The following is a 14,158-nucleotide window of genomic DNA, read 5'->3' as shown; positions in this document are numbered from 1 at the left end:
GCCATTGATATTCTATTTATAGTAAACTGAAGTGTATATACTGAATAGTGACAACTTCTTGTATGTTGTTAGGATTTGATTTAAAGATCACGGAATTGGTGCCTGACTGCATATGTGCCATGTGTTCCAGTTTCCTAGTCATTGGCCTTTGATCTGATTTTTCTTTGTGAGGTTTCTACCCAGGCTTAGTTTCTGCCAGTTACAGTAGACTTCATGTATATATCCCTTCCATTTAAGAGATGAACTGCCAGGATTATGTATGGTAAAACCAAGGTAAAACCCTCTGAGATAAGGCTCTGGGGGCAATTCTTCCATGAGGTTGGCCCACCCCACTGTGACTAAGAAATGAGATGATTTGAAGGCTATTACATACTTAAGGTTTTCATAGTGGATTAAAATAGCATTACTTAGCACAGGTGTTTCTATAATTGGGATTCCCTGGGAAAATTCAGTGCTGTGTTCAATAACACTCAGCTTTCCACACGAGTGGAGGAGCGATCCAATGTTAATTTGCTAGGCTGTGGCACGAAACAGCAGAATTGGGTCAGGCTTGGGGGCCTGTTGCTTCTCTTTGAAAACACATTTCCTTTTGTCCCTCATTAGCATTAGGTTGCTGTGGTTCTCTTTATAAAATATATTTCTATTATTATTTTTCTGACCAAACTACTGAAAAGCCCCAGTTGGAGTTAGCAAGGAGTGATTTATAGCCTCATATAGCACACGTCAGTTCCTGAGTGTCCTTTTCGTGGAGATAAACAAAATTCTTCTTCTCCTTTTGTAAAACGTTACAATTAAACAATGTCTATGCACCCAGGTAGCAGGGAAATTTCCGAGGCATCTTTGGGGCACAGTTCACAGAGAAGGATGGACTTGGAGTGGCCTTGCAGACGTCCCCAAGCCTTGGAGGCAGTGTCCAGGCATAACAAACAACAACCACAAGTTATTTCAGAATTTAGCTAGGGTATTCTTAAGCCTGGTATTCTTATAATGCAAGACGTGAATGCAGGAGGAACGGTTTGCGGAAAAAGGGTTTCAGTAGAGGTACGGGTGGTAAAGTTGAAAATCGCTGATATAAATAACAATCGTTATTATTTTACCGAATCCATTGTTAGACAGTCAGAAGGACTGTTTTCCTGAGAAACGGGCGACTATAGAGCTAAGTGTCCAGCCGTCGCGGCAGGCGGCCAGGTTGCCTGAGCACATCCCTCTCCTGCCTGTTGTTCTATTCCGGAATTCCCCTGCTAGTGACCTCGGGTCTAGCCGCGTCCTTGAGTCCCTTTGTCTCCGACCCCGAAGGTAGAGAGCAAGCGGGAGAGGCGCACCGGGGAGTACGAAGTCCGAGCTGAGCCGAGGTCGCTGCAAAAGGGAGCTCGGTCCTCACACAGGACCGGAACGACTGCTATGCCGCTCCGAAGCTGCCTCCACTCCCAGCCCCCCACCCCCCCGCCCCGCCGCTACTGCCCTGGGAGTTAGTGCTTGTAGTTACAGGGCTGCAGCGCCTGCCTCGCAGCTGCAGACTGGCCCGGGGCTTTGTACTTTGCTGGGAGACTTCCTTCGTTCGGTTCCCTGTTACTGGTTTCAGCTAACGGGCAGTTTTAGCCCTTACTCTTCTCAGCCCGGGTCGCGGAGGGCAGGCCTTGCCTTGCTCCGACCGTCCGCTCGAGAGGTGCCCTCCCTTAGCTTCCCTTTAAAGCGGTCCCCGGAGGTCGCCAAGGCTGCGGGGCCGGTGTCATCCGGGTTGGTGTCGACCTCCGGGAGCCGGGCGCAGTCTTCCGCTCGACCTCTAGGTGGCGACTTAGGCACGTAAACAAAGCTAGGCCAAGCCGGATGGTTGGCACCCTTGCGGTTCATCCACGTATCATCCTAGTTTTCCCGCTGCTCTCAAGCGGGCTCAATTGACTGTTAAAGGGACTTGAGTTTAGATGAGGAGTTCGGCCAGAATGGCAGAATGTGTATGTGTCAATGTGTGTGTCTGTAAGTGTGTGCGACCGCGCGCGCGGAGGCGGCGGGAGGTGGTGATAGAGCGGGAACTCTCCAAGGAACCCATTTGAGACGCCGAGGTTCTCCCCCGCATCACCTGAGCCCTCAGGCCAGGCGACCCGGCGGGCTAGGTCTTCCGGACTGCTCTGCAGCCCGAGATACCGCGACCAGTGTGCAACCAGCAGAGGGACAGAGGGTCTGGTGGCTGCCGCCAGCGGTAAAAGATTTTCTAATCTCGTTTCAATGACACCCACGATTTATGAGTGGAGAGACCTGGAAAATAAAGCCCTATGTGCTGTGTCCTTCTCCAGGGTGCATGCCGGCTGACCCGATTGGAAGAGGTCCCAGCCGGTGGGGAAGAGAGACACACAGACAGCAAAAGAATAAACGTGCTACAGTCACATAATCTTACCTCCGGGACGAAAGGACACGGTTCCTAGAACTGAGATTTCCATAGCCAGTGTGCATCCCAGCTGTTTCTCCCGTAGGCTCTTTCCTGCCTAATACAGCCTTATGACTAACTTGGACAAGGCTTGAGCTGCCCCCCTCCTTTTTTCCTCCCTTTTTTCTTTCCAGACATTCCCTAAACTCAACCCGGGGCAAATCCAGAAGTCGGTACAGTACAGAGCTTCCATTCAATCATGGGGGGAAAAATCCCGTTTACAGTTTCTTTTAGGCAGATGGAAGAAGTAGATGATTACGGGACTTGGAAGGGTGCATGGGGATGGCATGGGGTGTTGGTGGCAGGGAAGCGCGATTTCTCTTAGGTCCTGGTGCTGCAGGTAAGGTTCCCAGATTCCAGCTGCTCTCAAGTCGAGCTTCGGTGGCCGGTGAGAGTGGAGAGAGATCCTCGTCTAATTAGAGACGAGTGGAGGAGGGTGGAGTGGCAGAAATACTGACCCTGGACAGGCTCCACGGACACATTGTCTTGGTTCGTGTTTGTGCCCGCTCTATGCTGCTGCCTTTGGGAGCCTTTTCAGCAGGGTAGTACGCCCGAGGCTTTTTCTCCCCTTCTTTTTTCCCCCTTCTAAAATGTGTTTAAAGATAAGTGAATATCCTTCTAAAACAAGTTAAAATCTTTCTCTGACTTTCCATTTGAGATGTCAAAAGGATTAAATAAATGGAACTTTATTTGACCGGGGAGTTTAGCCAGAGACTTAACGACATCTCGGGTCTTTGGCCTTATTCTAATTCCATGGTGGTAATTACCCTTCGTTTCTTTAAGTGCAATAGATTTATTGCCTTAGAGACTATGCACAGTTTGATTGAATTATTCATTTTTTTTCTTTGGTGTAGACTGCATCTGGGGACTCTGATGTGACGTGTAGATTTTTTTTTCAGGAACAAAGGGAATGTGGAAATGAAAGAGAGAGGGAGAGAGAGGCTGGCAGATGTAATGAGACGCGGTGAAGGTGTACGCAGACTGGCACTCCCACTCCTCCCTTCTGCTCTCACTGCAGCCCTGGGTAACTCGCAGGCTAACACAAACAGCTTTTCTCCCGCAGCCTGCCCTCTGTCACTGTAAGTACATCAGCCTTCTCTTATCAGCATGCAGATTCCAGCCACGCACTCCCCTAGACTCGGCTTTGCACCTTAGACAGCAGAAGAACATTTAAAAATTAACTTTCCTAAGCCAGGAAAGACATGTCTGTAAAACTTATTTCTGATTTATCTTTATTTTTCTTTGAAAAAAGTTCATGCATTTTTACCACTTTTCCCCACCTCCTTGGTGGCGGTGCTGCAGCTGCTACTGTCGCTACCGCTGTGGTCTTCCCAACAGGATGACGCGCAGATTCAAATGAAATTTAATGTTGTTCTCTGTCCATTTAAAGTCCAGGGACAATGCCTGGTCCTTTTGCAAAATGACATCTTAAAGAACGCAGAGCATTATTCACAGTTTGTTTTTTGCTTTTGTTGTTGAAACACGAGTTCCGACCTCTTTGAGGCAGAGTCCCAAGGGCACTGTTATTTGGGAGTTCGGGTTATTTGGTTACACCAAACTTAAATGAAGTGCGATGGGCTGCTGGAGCGTTGGTGTGTTTGTTATTCCTGTTTAAGGAAATCAATCGCTAAAACTTTTCTCCGGGCCGTAATTAAAGTTTTCAACTTTTTCCTTTTTGGCTTTTTGTACTCTTTCACTTATTCTTCGTTTCAGTAAAAGTTCTCATTCCCTGTGTTTTTGAGGTAAAAACATTTATATTTGTACTTTATACAGTACCTATAAAGCCCTTCCTGAAAGAAGTTAGAGACCTTAAGATGAAGTCATGTAGATCTGAATTGTCCTCCCGGCTGGTGTAAGGAGACTTTCAAGGAGAGAATACGAGGTTTTAACAGTCGTTATGATTTTTGCGTGGGTGCTTTAAATATTAACTTCTCGAGCAGAATTCATTGCGTTGCCCTTCCCAAGTTCAGGGGGACCTCTCTCCAGGAACCGAGCGCGCCTTTCCTTTGCCGGTTCGCGCCTCTTCTCTGGAGGTGCGAGGCCAAACTTGGCAAAGGCGAGTTGCCTTTGCCGGTTGTCGTGCGCAGGGACACCCGGACAGCACGGAGGCAGCAACAGCTGCGAGCAGGTAAGTCTGCTCCCACCGGCTCGCCCCTCCTTCCCTCCCTGGTTCCCTGTGCTAGGCGCTCGGGGTTCTTGCGCCGCGCGGGGCTCCGAGCCCCAGGGAAAGTGTGCCGGGATCTGGCAACGGTGCCTGAGTGTCCTCCGCTCCTTTCGGGACTTCCTGGAGCCCGAAGGCCAGGGCAGACCAGGTGGAGAGCCCGGCGCTTCAACACGCTGCAGCGCTCTCTGCCTTGCCCTCTGCTCTGTACTGCGGCGCCTGAGGCTTGAAAGGAAACCCTTAGGGCTCACCCCCGCCCCCAAGGGCCACGTGTCAACCCAGGCATAGCCTGAAGTGTGGCACCGAGACCCCAAACTTTAGTTTCTTTCCTTTAGGGATTACTGTTGTGATTGGCTCGGGGTTCCGCCTTATCAATCTACTTTCGTGTCAGTTTATTAGACAAAATCTAAAGAGGATTTCTGCCGCTCCTTCTCCGGAGGTCCATCGCGGCCCAGTATGAGGGCCTTGGACGCTGGAGATCTTGATAATGTCGCTTTTTTTTTTTTTTTTTTTTTTTTTGCCTTCCGCCAGCGGCCTGCACCTGGTCGGCGGGGTCAGTCTTAACCCCCAGGTTTCCGAGGGCTGGGTGATTTAAAGAGACGAATGTGCTGGTACTTGCAAAGCCAAACTTATTGCAGCAACTTTGAGGAACCCAAGTCGCACCCCAGTGTTTCCGACCTGGATGTTTCACCTCCCTCGGTGGCTCTACCCTGAGGATTCAAGCTTTGGGACTTAAATTACCCCCTCTTCTCTCTGCCCTAACTCTGCAGGCATTTAGGACAGCTCATTCGATTTTGACCTCTTTAGGCTTTTGAGAGATTTTTAGCCCCCTGTGGTTGAGTTCCAGGGCCAGTGAGAGGCTCTGGAACAGAGCGCTGGGCCAGGCCATACTCATGCACAAAAACAAAATAAAACAAAAACAAAATCAAAACCCAGAAAAGATTTGACCCTTGTCTAGGGTAGAAACACGGGTCTGGGTTTGCCTCTTGGGCCTCTGAGGTCAAGGGGCACTCCTGGGACTTCTGGGAGCCAGGTCTGAAGGAGCTGGCAGGAAAAGTGCCAGGCATTCTTTTCACTGGACTCTAGGTTCTGGCCTCTCGAGGCAGGTTTTCCAGTCCTGAAAGTCTGTGTGGGTGAAAGGGACACAAGATTTCTGGTTAGGGACTAGCTCTCCTCTCAGCCAGCAGTCATCAAGTCATTTTAACTTGCAGTCTTCAAGCTTCCAATCCTCAAGCATCATCTTTCCTATTGGGGTAGAAGCACAGGGCTATTCCTTCTGCCCCACTAATCCAAGATGCTCATCCTCACCCTTACTTCTATCCTTTTCCTTCTCTTGTCTGGAGTTCATATGAAACCAAACATGGAGTGTACTTTAAGAAGCCAATATATGACTAACAGACATCTCAGCTTGTTCCATCTTCTGTGCTTGCGTACTCTCTCCATTTTCTTCAAAGTTAGTGGAAGAAAGATGAGGCTTTCTCCCCCGTATCTTTTATCACTTAATCTGTGGGAGGTCTTCCTTGAATTGGCAACTTTAGATTGCCATTAATTTTCTGATTTTTCTAGCCATAATTCCTGACTCCTTTCTCCTGGTCCATATCTTCTTTCACAGATTCCCTGTTTATGAAATGCCTCAACGTGGCCATCTCATATCAGTTTCTACATAGCAAGGACCTCACCTCCACAGACCTCTGCAGGTTTATGCTGATAATGTCAGAATCTCTCTCCTAACTTTTAATCTTGATGTAATTTGGACTCTCCACTGACCTCAGTTTCTCATATCTATTTCTTTGGGCCTGGTTTATGGCAGGCTAACCTCACCTCGTGCACATTGGCCGCTAGTTAGCTCTGTGTCTGCTGTTGTCAAAGCTAGTGTTCTCATCTGACTCTTTTATTCTGCATCTCTATCTACTACCTGACATCACGATTATTCTCTCCCCTCCCAGTTCCCCAGGATTTTTGCACTGAGATAAAATTCCAGGTCTCTGCTCCTTTAGGCCACTCTATACCCTTCAAATCTTTTATCTACCCTACACATGCATCAAAGAGAATTTTTAATTTGTGTAGGTTTTTTTGGGGGGGGGGTTTAAACATAATTTTCTATATCTGACTTACATGTTTTTGCAAAATGCTATCCTGGGTGACTGAAACTCTTTTCATCTTCTACAACTTCCCAGCCACCCATCTTGAAATTGTTTCTCCAGATCTTTTCCTCTACAAAGTTGAGGTAATACACATATATCACCCACCCAATTCTGTGTAACACAAACTTATCCATATAATAAATGTGGAACTATTTAATTTGTTGTTGTAAAGGTATAATCATTTTTTTTGTTAGTTTGTACATATCTTGTTATTCATAATAATTTTAACCCATAAACTCCATAATCTTCATGGCCTCCAGAATATTGCCACCTACATATGTTAAGATGTATATCATCTTAACAACTCCTATATCAGTTGCTTTTTCTTTTTTCTTTCAATTGCTCCTCCTCCATCTTTTAAAATAAGTTCCTCTTCCCCTATTTACTGAGATCTTATTAACCCATGTGTTTTCATTATCTCTGTTTCCTGCATCTCTTTCTTTACTCTCTTTTGATTACTTCTCTTTTTCATTTTTCTTCATCCTCATTATTCACCCTAATATTCACCCTTCTTTCCTTCTTCTTGGTCTGCTTCAGCCCCTGTTCTTCCCCTTCTCTGTACCTGCCTTGACTCACTTCTGTGGTCCAGTTCTGTATCTCAATACTTCTTAACATTCAGCCCATTCGTCCTCTGTCATACAACTTTTTCAACGCACAGACTACCATCCCTACATTTCCTCTCCCACTTTCTTTCCTCTTTTTCTCCAGTTCGCTCCTTTCTTTCTCCCCAGTTGTCTACCTTTTCCCCACTTCGGTTTGCCTTCGTCTAGACTCCTCCATCCAACAGCCCCAGCCCTAACAGAACTCCTTGGGTCCTTTATTCCTCAGCCTATTTCTCTGCACCTAATACTTGTCACCATTCCCCTCTAACCTCAACTCTCCCTTTTCTTTGTCGTCTTCCATTTCTCTCCTACTAGTCGCTTCACTCTCTCTTCTCAGGCGCTTTCTCCAATTCCAACCTCCTCTCTTGCCGGTCTCTGCCCTCTCTCCGGCTCTCTCTCCTTTGCCTCCCGCTCTCCCCTCCTTCTTCTTCCCCTGTCCCTCCCCCCTCCCTCCCAGCTTCCCTGCCTGGCTCGCTGCCTCCCTCGCCTCTTGTCTCATCTTGCCTGTGTTGTCTGGGAGGGGAGCCCTGCCTCCTCTCCCTCGCTCAGATCAATGCCCTGGCCACTCACTTTCTGATGTTGCACGACGGGAAATGCTTTGAATACTTACGACATGGCCGCTCACACTGATTGCCAAGATTGACAGCACTAACCATCGCCTTCACTTGTTTCAAGGGGGAAGCCCCTAGTCACCCCGCTCTGCGCGCGCCTCCCGGCACCCCGGCGGCAAACTTCTGCCGGTCAGCGTTCCCCCCGCCCGGGGCGGGACACCCCCGCCGACTTGAGTTAACGGGCTGCGCCGGCCGCGGCGCTGGGGGGCTTTGCTCTCTTGCTCCCCGGGCTGTGCTAATTGACCCAGCAACGACTCCCCTTCCTTAATTTTTTTAATTTGTATCTTTCCCTTTTTTCTTTAATGCCATTTACTCCCGCGGCGCAGCGCACAAGGAACCCTCCCGTGCGGTACCATCCTGGAGCCCGCCCAGGTAACCGGGACGGAGCGAGCGATCTAGAGAGCGAGGGAGGCAGAGCGAGAGCGCGCGGCCCATTTGTGAGCTACCTGTTGGGGAGCAGGAGAGGGCAGGGGCAGGAACCCCGGGCCCGGCCGTCGGCCCCCAGCGCCTTCCGCTCCTGCCCTTCCGGGCAGCTTCAGGGTTAGTTTCACCGAGCCGGGACTGAGGGATTGGGGTAGTACAAGAATTGAGCGCGCGGAGCCCGGCGAGGGCGCGGGTTGCCGGGAGCCACGGCTGCCCAGCCGGGGCGGGTTTCCGTACTTGGCTGGGGAGGGGAGAGGGGGGAGGAGGAGCGGGAGGAGGGCGCTGAGTGGGGCCGACGCAGAAAGGGGGGGGGGGAGAGTAGCGACTGAGAAAGGGGCCCGAGCGTCAGCCGCTCGCTGGTGGACGCGCGTATCCCCAGGATGCGTCCCCCTCTCGGAGAGTTGTGCCTTGTTCCGGAGGCGGTGACAGATCTGCGTGGCGGGTTTCTGGTTTTCTTGCCACCCCCCTGTCCCCAAAATCCACTCGGAGAAAACACATGTTGTAGCCGTAGATAACTGTGCGTGGGACACTAAGGCAAAAAGGGCAGGAGAGAAAGACAACGCAACCTTTGACAACAGAAAGCTGTTATCGCCATCCTAAGTATTCGTCCGGAAATCTGTCCGCCCTCTCAGCCCACCTTATTCCTCCTCCTCCGTCTCCCCGTATAGATATTCTAATCTATGTAACTGGGAATGATATGAAAAAGAAGTCAGGTGGCTTAGAGAATGAATTCTCAAGTCTCCGTGAAGTTTGAGGTAGGTATTTCATTGAAGTTTGAGCCAAGTGTGTGATGGAGGAAGCTCGTATGCCTGCGTGTGTAGTGTTCTCTCTGTCTCTCTCTCTCTCTCTGTGTGTGTAAGTATATGCGTGTGTGCTCTGTGAGGGCTCAGATGGGACCGCTGGGTGGAAAGGCCCTTTGTGCCCACAAGAGGGCAGCATCCTGAGGGCTTTGTGAGCGCTGTATCTCTATCGCTGCCGGCTTGGGTCTGGAGAAAGTTATACCGAAACTTTCAAACTGATATCACATCTTATTTCGTGATATTCAAAAAGAAAGACAAAAAGAAAGAAAGAAGGAAAAAACAGAGAAGTGACGAAAGAAGAGAGAGAAAAAAGAAAAGCAGGCAGCCAGCCTACCCGGGGAGAGTCCTAGTCACACCAAGACTAGGGGGAGGGCTGTTTTAATTGTGGGTTTGGCCGACTGACGACTGGAGTGCCCTCCTCGGCTGTCTTAGTTGTAGCCGGAGGTCATGTAAATCGACCTTAAAAGAATGCATAAGCCATAAATTAAAATAAACCCTCACCCAAGGGCTGATCCATAAGTAGACAATATCCAACCTGGACAAAACGAGCTTCCCTTACGAGCCGACCTAAACCGCATACCCCCAAAGAATAGAGACTAAATGCAAAGTAAGTTTCCCAGCGAATATTTTGTTTTCTTGAAAAGTGTTGGGTTGATTCGCCGTGTGACTGACTGCGATGCCGCAGTTTTCCGGAGTGCTTCAGTGTTAGCCAGGCTCGGGGTGCGGGAGGTCGGGAGGACCTGCTGGGTTTCTGGGCTTCCTAACGCTACCCCCACCCCACCCCACCCCACCCCACCCCCATTTTGGTTTGGAAACTTTGGCTATTTGTGGGGTTGACGCTGGCCGAGGGCGGGCAAGAGTCGAGGATCTCCGCCGCACTCTCCGCCCGGGTGAAGTTTACCGGGAGGAGCTCATAAAGAAAACCCGGGTAGCTAGAAAAGCCGTATGCTCCCTCCTCCCACCCTCACCCCAACACCGCTCCGCCGCAACTTTCCCGGGACCCTGCGCGAGTTGCCTCCAGTTCCCTGCGCTCTCTCCTTTCTTCCCCCACTCCTCATTTTTGGACGTGACTTTTTATGATCTTTTTAGGAATAAGCAAACCGAACTCCAAGACAGTCCGAAACCCAAGCGCTAATCCGTGGCCCTCTTTCCCCGGACTCTCGGGCGGTGGTGCCGGGTCGGCGGGGGTGTGTGTGAGGGCCCGCCCAGCCCTTCCCGGAGCGGGCTCGGCCTCGGAGTCCTCGCGGCAGACGCACAGCCGCCCGCACGTTTCTTCCGCTCTCCGCGTCCCTGAGCCCCGCCGGCGGCCCCAGTCTCTCTCGGCGCCCTGCCGGGGCCCCGCCGCCCGTTGTTCTCCCCGCAGACCGGCAGAGATCCGCCGCTCTGGGGCTCGGCCCAGGCCCAGGGGCGGTGCTGCCACCCGCCCGGGGCCCAGCCCGAGCCTGACGGCTCCCAGAGGGAGCTACTTTCTTCTCCCTTAAAGGGCTGGTCAGAAAAGGGAAGGGGCTTGTGCAAAGGTTGCCGGGGTTGCTCGGGCACCAAGAGAGGGGCTGCGGAGGACAGATTAGCTCCGTTTCCCGGTCTGTGTCCCGGGCGCTCCGCGGAGCTTTAAGATAAAAAGAGAATCGGTGTGTTTGGAACAGATAAAAGGTGGTTGTTGCTGGCGTCTTTTGAGTTTTTTGGGTTTCTAAAAAAATTTTTTTAAAGCTCTCTTAGGCTGACCAAGTTTGAAAACGTTTGATTGTATGAATGGCCAGATACCAGATATTGAATGCTGCCCCTATTTGGGGACTAAAAATAAGTCTTCGACTTTGCTGGCGGGGCTGGGATGTTAGAGAGATGGGCTGTCCCCGGCTCCTTCTGTGTGTGTGACCTCCTCTGAGGGCCAAGCTTGAAGTTTCGGTCTCGAGATGGCCCACAGCCGTTGCTGCGGCAAACTGGCCTGGGCTCCGGACCTCCCGTCGCACTGTCAATGGGGCGCTCGATGACGTCCATGTCCGGGGCGCTTGACCCCGGCGCGCACTCTTGCGGCTGGGCTTTTGGCCCTGGCCGGGCGGCCCAGCCAACAGCCCAGTGGAGTCGGGATGTGAGAGTGCCCCCTCTGCCTGCCTCCCTAGGGTCTCCTCCCTTCTGCCCTGTTTAGTCACATGCCCAGGTTTCTCCCCGGGTCTCGAGGAGAACAGACACAGCCCCGCCCAATCTATTTCTAGGAGGTGGGTTTGGTGAATAAAAAGGTCAAGTGGTCGGGTCCGAGAGCTGATCCATGGCGAGGGGGGACAGGATGGACACCTGGCAAGGACCGCCCCGCCTGTCCTCCCCCCCACCTCGTCCGCCCGCTCACGACTAGCCTCCCCAGGCCACATTCTTGCGCTAAGTGCTTGAGTCTGTGGGAAAAGCAATCCCGAACCGGCCAAGAGCCGGCGAAGCTGATCCCACGATGGCATTTTGTTTTGAACAGTTGCTGGGGTTGACGTTTCCTCATAAGGTAAGGTGTCACTGGACAGTCGGCTGCCCAAATGCCACATGTATAATTAGCCTGCGCACTCAGCACCTCGTCCCGGAGGCCCATAGGCACGGGCTTGGCGGACCTGGTCCACTCAGCACCGTTCCAGGCTACAGGATTTCTGAGGGAGGGCCGAACCAGCCAGGACAGCCTTTGGGAGGCCCTGGCAAGAGGGAAGACTGTGACAATGTAGCCTTGTCTTTGATTTTTCTCTCTTTTTTTCCCCTTCTCTTCCTGTTTGTCCTTTATTTTTCGGTTGAGGGTGGACTACTGGTTAGATGGGCAAACCGGACACCAGAGGCAGGGTGCTGACTCAATGAGGAAAGGGGATGCAGAGTAAATCTGGCACTATACTACTCTCCACACCCCGCCCATGGGGGAGGGCTGCTAGTGCCCTTCTGTCTGCACTAACCCAGTAGGACTAGCCCAGACTTGGCATTGTATCCTGGCTGGGGTAGGGGTTTCAGCTTCTAGTTGGCCTGTTCACCTGTCTCTGTGCTCCCTCGCACACCCACCCCAGAGGTCTCAGCAAATTACTGTCTGTGCCCTGACTGCAGCTTCTGTTTTCCCCCTCCAGGCCTAGCCACTTGGGGCTGCTCGTGTTCACTGTGGGGTGAACCTGGAAATATCTGCTGTCTTTCCCTGTCTTACTCTTGTTCAGCCTGGAGTTTTTAGGAGCAGTGCCTTGTCCTCTCTGTCCGTACCCAGATTGGTGCTTGAGTTTCCTACCTAGCTTCCCAGACCCCAGCTTCAGGTCAGCTTTAGCCTGCACTCTCTGGCAGAGACCAGATTTCCGCAGTCATGAACATGACCTTCCCTCTGTCACCCTGTGCAGTCACCATGGAATTCAATACTCAGCATTAGGCACTTTCATCAGTCTCCCTTCTTCCCTTGTTTCTAGGCCACTCAGATATTCCTGATACCTACTAGAAGATTCTCTTTATTTTAAAACAAACAAGCAAACATCTTAAACTTTCCACAAATTTAGTGGGATAAGATTAGCTTGTCTATGGCAGCAAGAATGTACCTTTCTGATGCGAGGTGGGGACACGGTTTATTTAGTTGCATTTGCTTTTTATTGAATCAATGAAATATTTCCTCTTATTATAATAGGGGGAAAGTTATGACTGAATTTTTTTTTTTACTGTACCAGACCATAAATATATTATCTATATATATTTGAGTGTATCTGCCTGAATACACATATGTGAGTGCATGGGCAGTAGGCCAAATGACATGTAAATTTTTTTCTCCTACATTTTTGAAATCCTCATAAATCAAGAGAGATTGTCCCTTTCTAAGACAAGAACAACAACCACCAACCAAAAAAAAAAAAAAACTTTAGACTCTGAAAGCAAGTAAGTGTGCACTACACATATTAGATCTAGTTTATGACTAAAGGCAGTAAGTAACCAGGATCCAGACAAGTGCTAGGTCATTAATTCCTTAGACAAGCTAATATCTTCTGTTGCTTTTCTCATGTACCACCAACACCTCCTTTTTCCTCTGCTCTCCCACCATATTCCTTTATTTATAGTGGCAAAACTAAATAGTCTTTGTTTATTGTTTATCATATTTATTGTTGCTCTTAATTTTTATTTTGGAAGTAATAAGAAGGAACTTTCTCTTGGTGTATATGTTTTTTTTAAAATGCAAAAAACATTTACGAGTTTATTATTATGGAGCATGATACAAACTCCTATAATAGTATATTGTGTAAGTACAATGCTCAACATTATACTATAAAGGAAGATAAATGTAAAAAAATTAATAAAGCAGTATCAATATCTATACCTTAAGTTGATTCTATAATGGAATCAGTAACTGAATATCTAGAAGAAATGCCATTCAGTAGGAATATTGTCTGCTGAACATTTTTTCATTAGTAGTAGAAAGCAACAGATATTTTTCTTAGTAAGGGAAAAGCACATATTTGAAATATGTTAACATATCTAGCAAATCTTTCTCTTATAAGGCTTTAAGATATATTACTTTAAATACATAAATGATAAATTTTGGTGGCATTATTGAGATTTTATGTCTGTTTCTATTTGACTTCTTTTAGGAATTATTGGGTTATTGGTCATTGATGAAATTTTACACATATCCATCTTATATTAAGGAAACTAGTGACATTTTAAATAATCCTCTTTCAATTAGTACACTAGGTACTGGAATAAATGAATTTTAACAAAGTTTAATATACACTGGCTTTAACCGTTACTTTTAATATTTTCTATACTTTTCAATATTGTTAGGTTATATATCTCTAAGTTTGAAAGAATTCTCTTGTTAATGAGAGAATTCATATATACCTTTTCACTATTTACAAACAGCATTCTATAAAAGTATAGTAGAGTACAACTAAAATTTTGGTTGATCTAAGAGCTATTTGTTTAAATATAGTTTAGGGGTGCGTATATATCAATTGGTGTTTTTGAAGTCAAGTGAAACATTCCATCAAGCTAATGTGCCTGAGAGTACCATATCAG

At 48.8% G+C, this 14,158-nt stretch overlaps 1 protein-coding gene and 1 long non-coding RNA gene across 12 annotated transcripts in view; one reads left to right on the top strand and one right to left on the bottom strand.

Moving 5' to 3' along the window:
- LOC309667728 overlaps positions 1-14,158 on the bottom strand; it is a 504,177-nt gene that overhangs the window by 310,223 nt on the left and 179,796 nt on the right. The gene's annotated exons all lie outside the window — the stretch shown is intronic.
- SOX6 (SRY-box transcription factor 6) overlaps positions 3,322-14,158 on the top strand; it is a 627,969-nt gene continuing 617,132 nt past the window's right edge. For 2 of the 11 annotated variants that reach the window (XM_082476530.1, XM_082476545.1), the window contains exons 1-2: positions 3,322-5,706; positions 8,383-8,480. The gene's annotated coding sequence lies outside the window, so the exon portion shown is untranslated. Of the gene's footprint in view, positions 8,313-8,337; positions 8,481-8,698; positions 9,119-9,174; positions 9,771-10,011; positions 10,092-11,230; positions 11,649-14,158 lie in introns of those variants that run through there. The other 9 variants (XM_082476542.1, XM_082476544.1, XM_082476529.1 and 6 more) reach the window with 7 other exon arrangements.

Source organism: Balaenoptera physalus (genome assembly GCF_965194825.1).
Source record: "Balaenoptera physalus genome assembly, chromosome: 10".
Taxonomy (NCBI): Eukaryota; Metazoa; Chordata; class Mammalia; order Artiodactyla; family Balaenopteridae; genus Balaenoptera; species Balaenoptera physalus.
The sequence above is the reverse complement of the archived record's forward strand: the minus strand, read 5'-3'. Positions and strand labels throughout refer to the sequence as shown.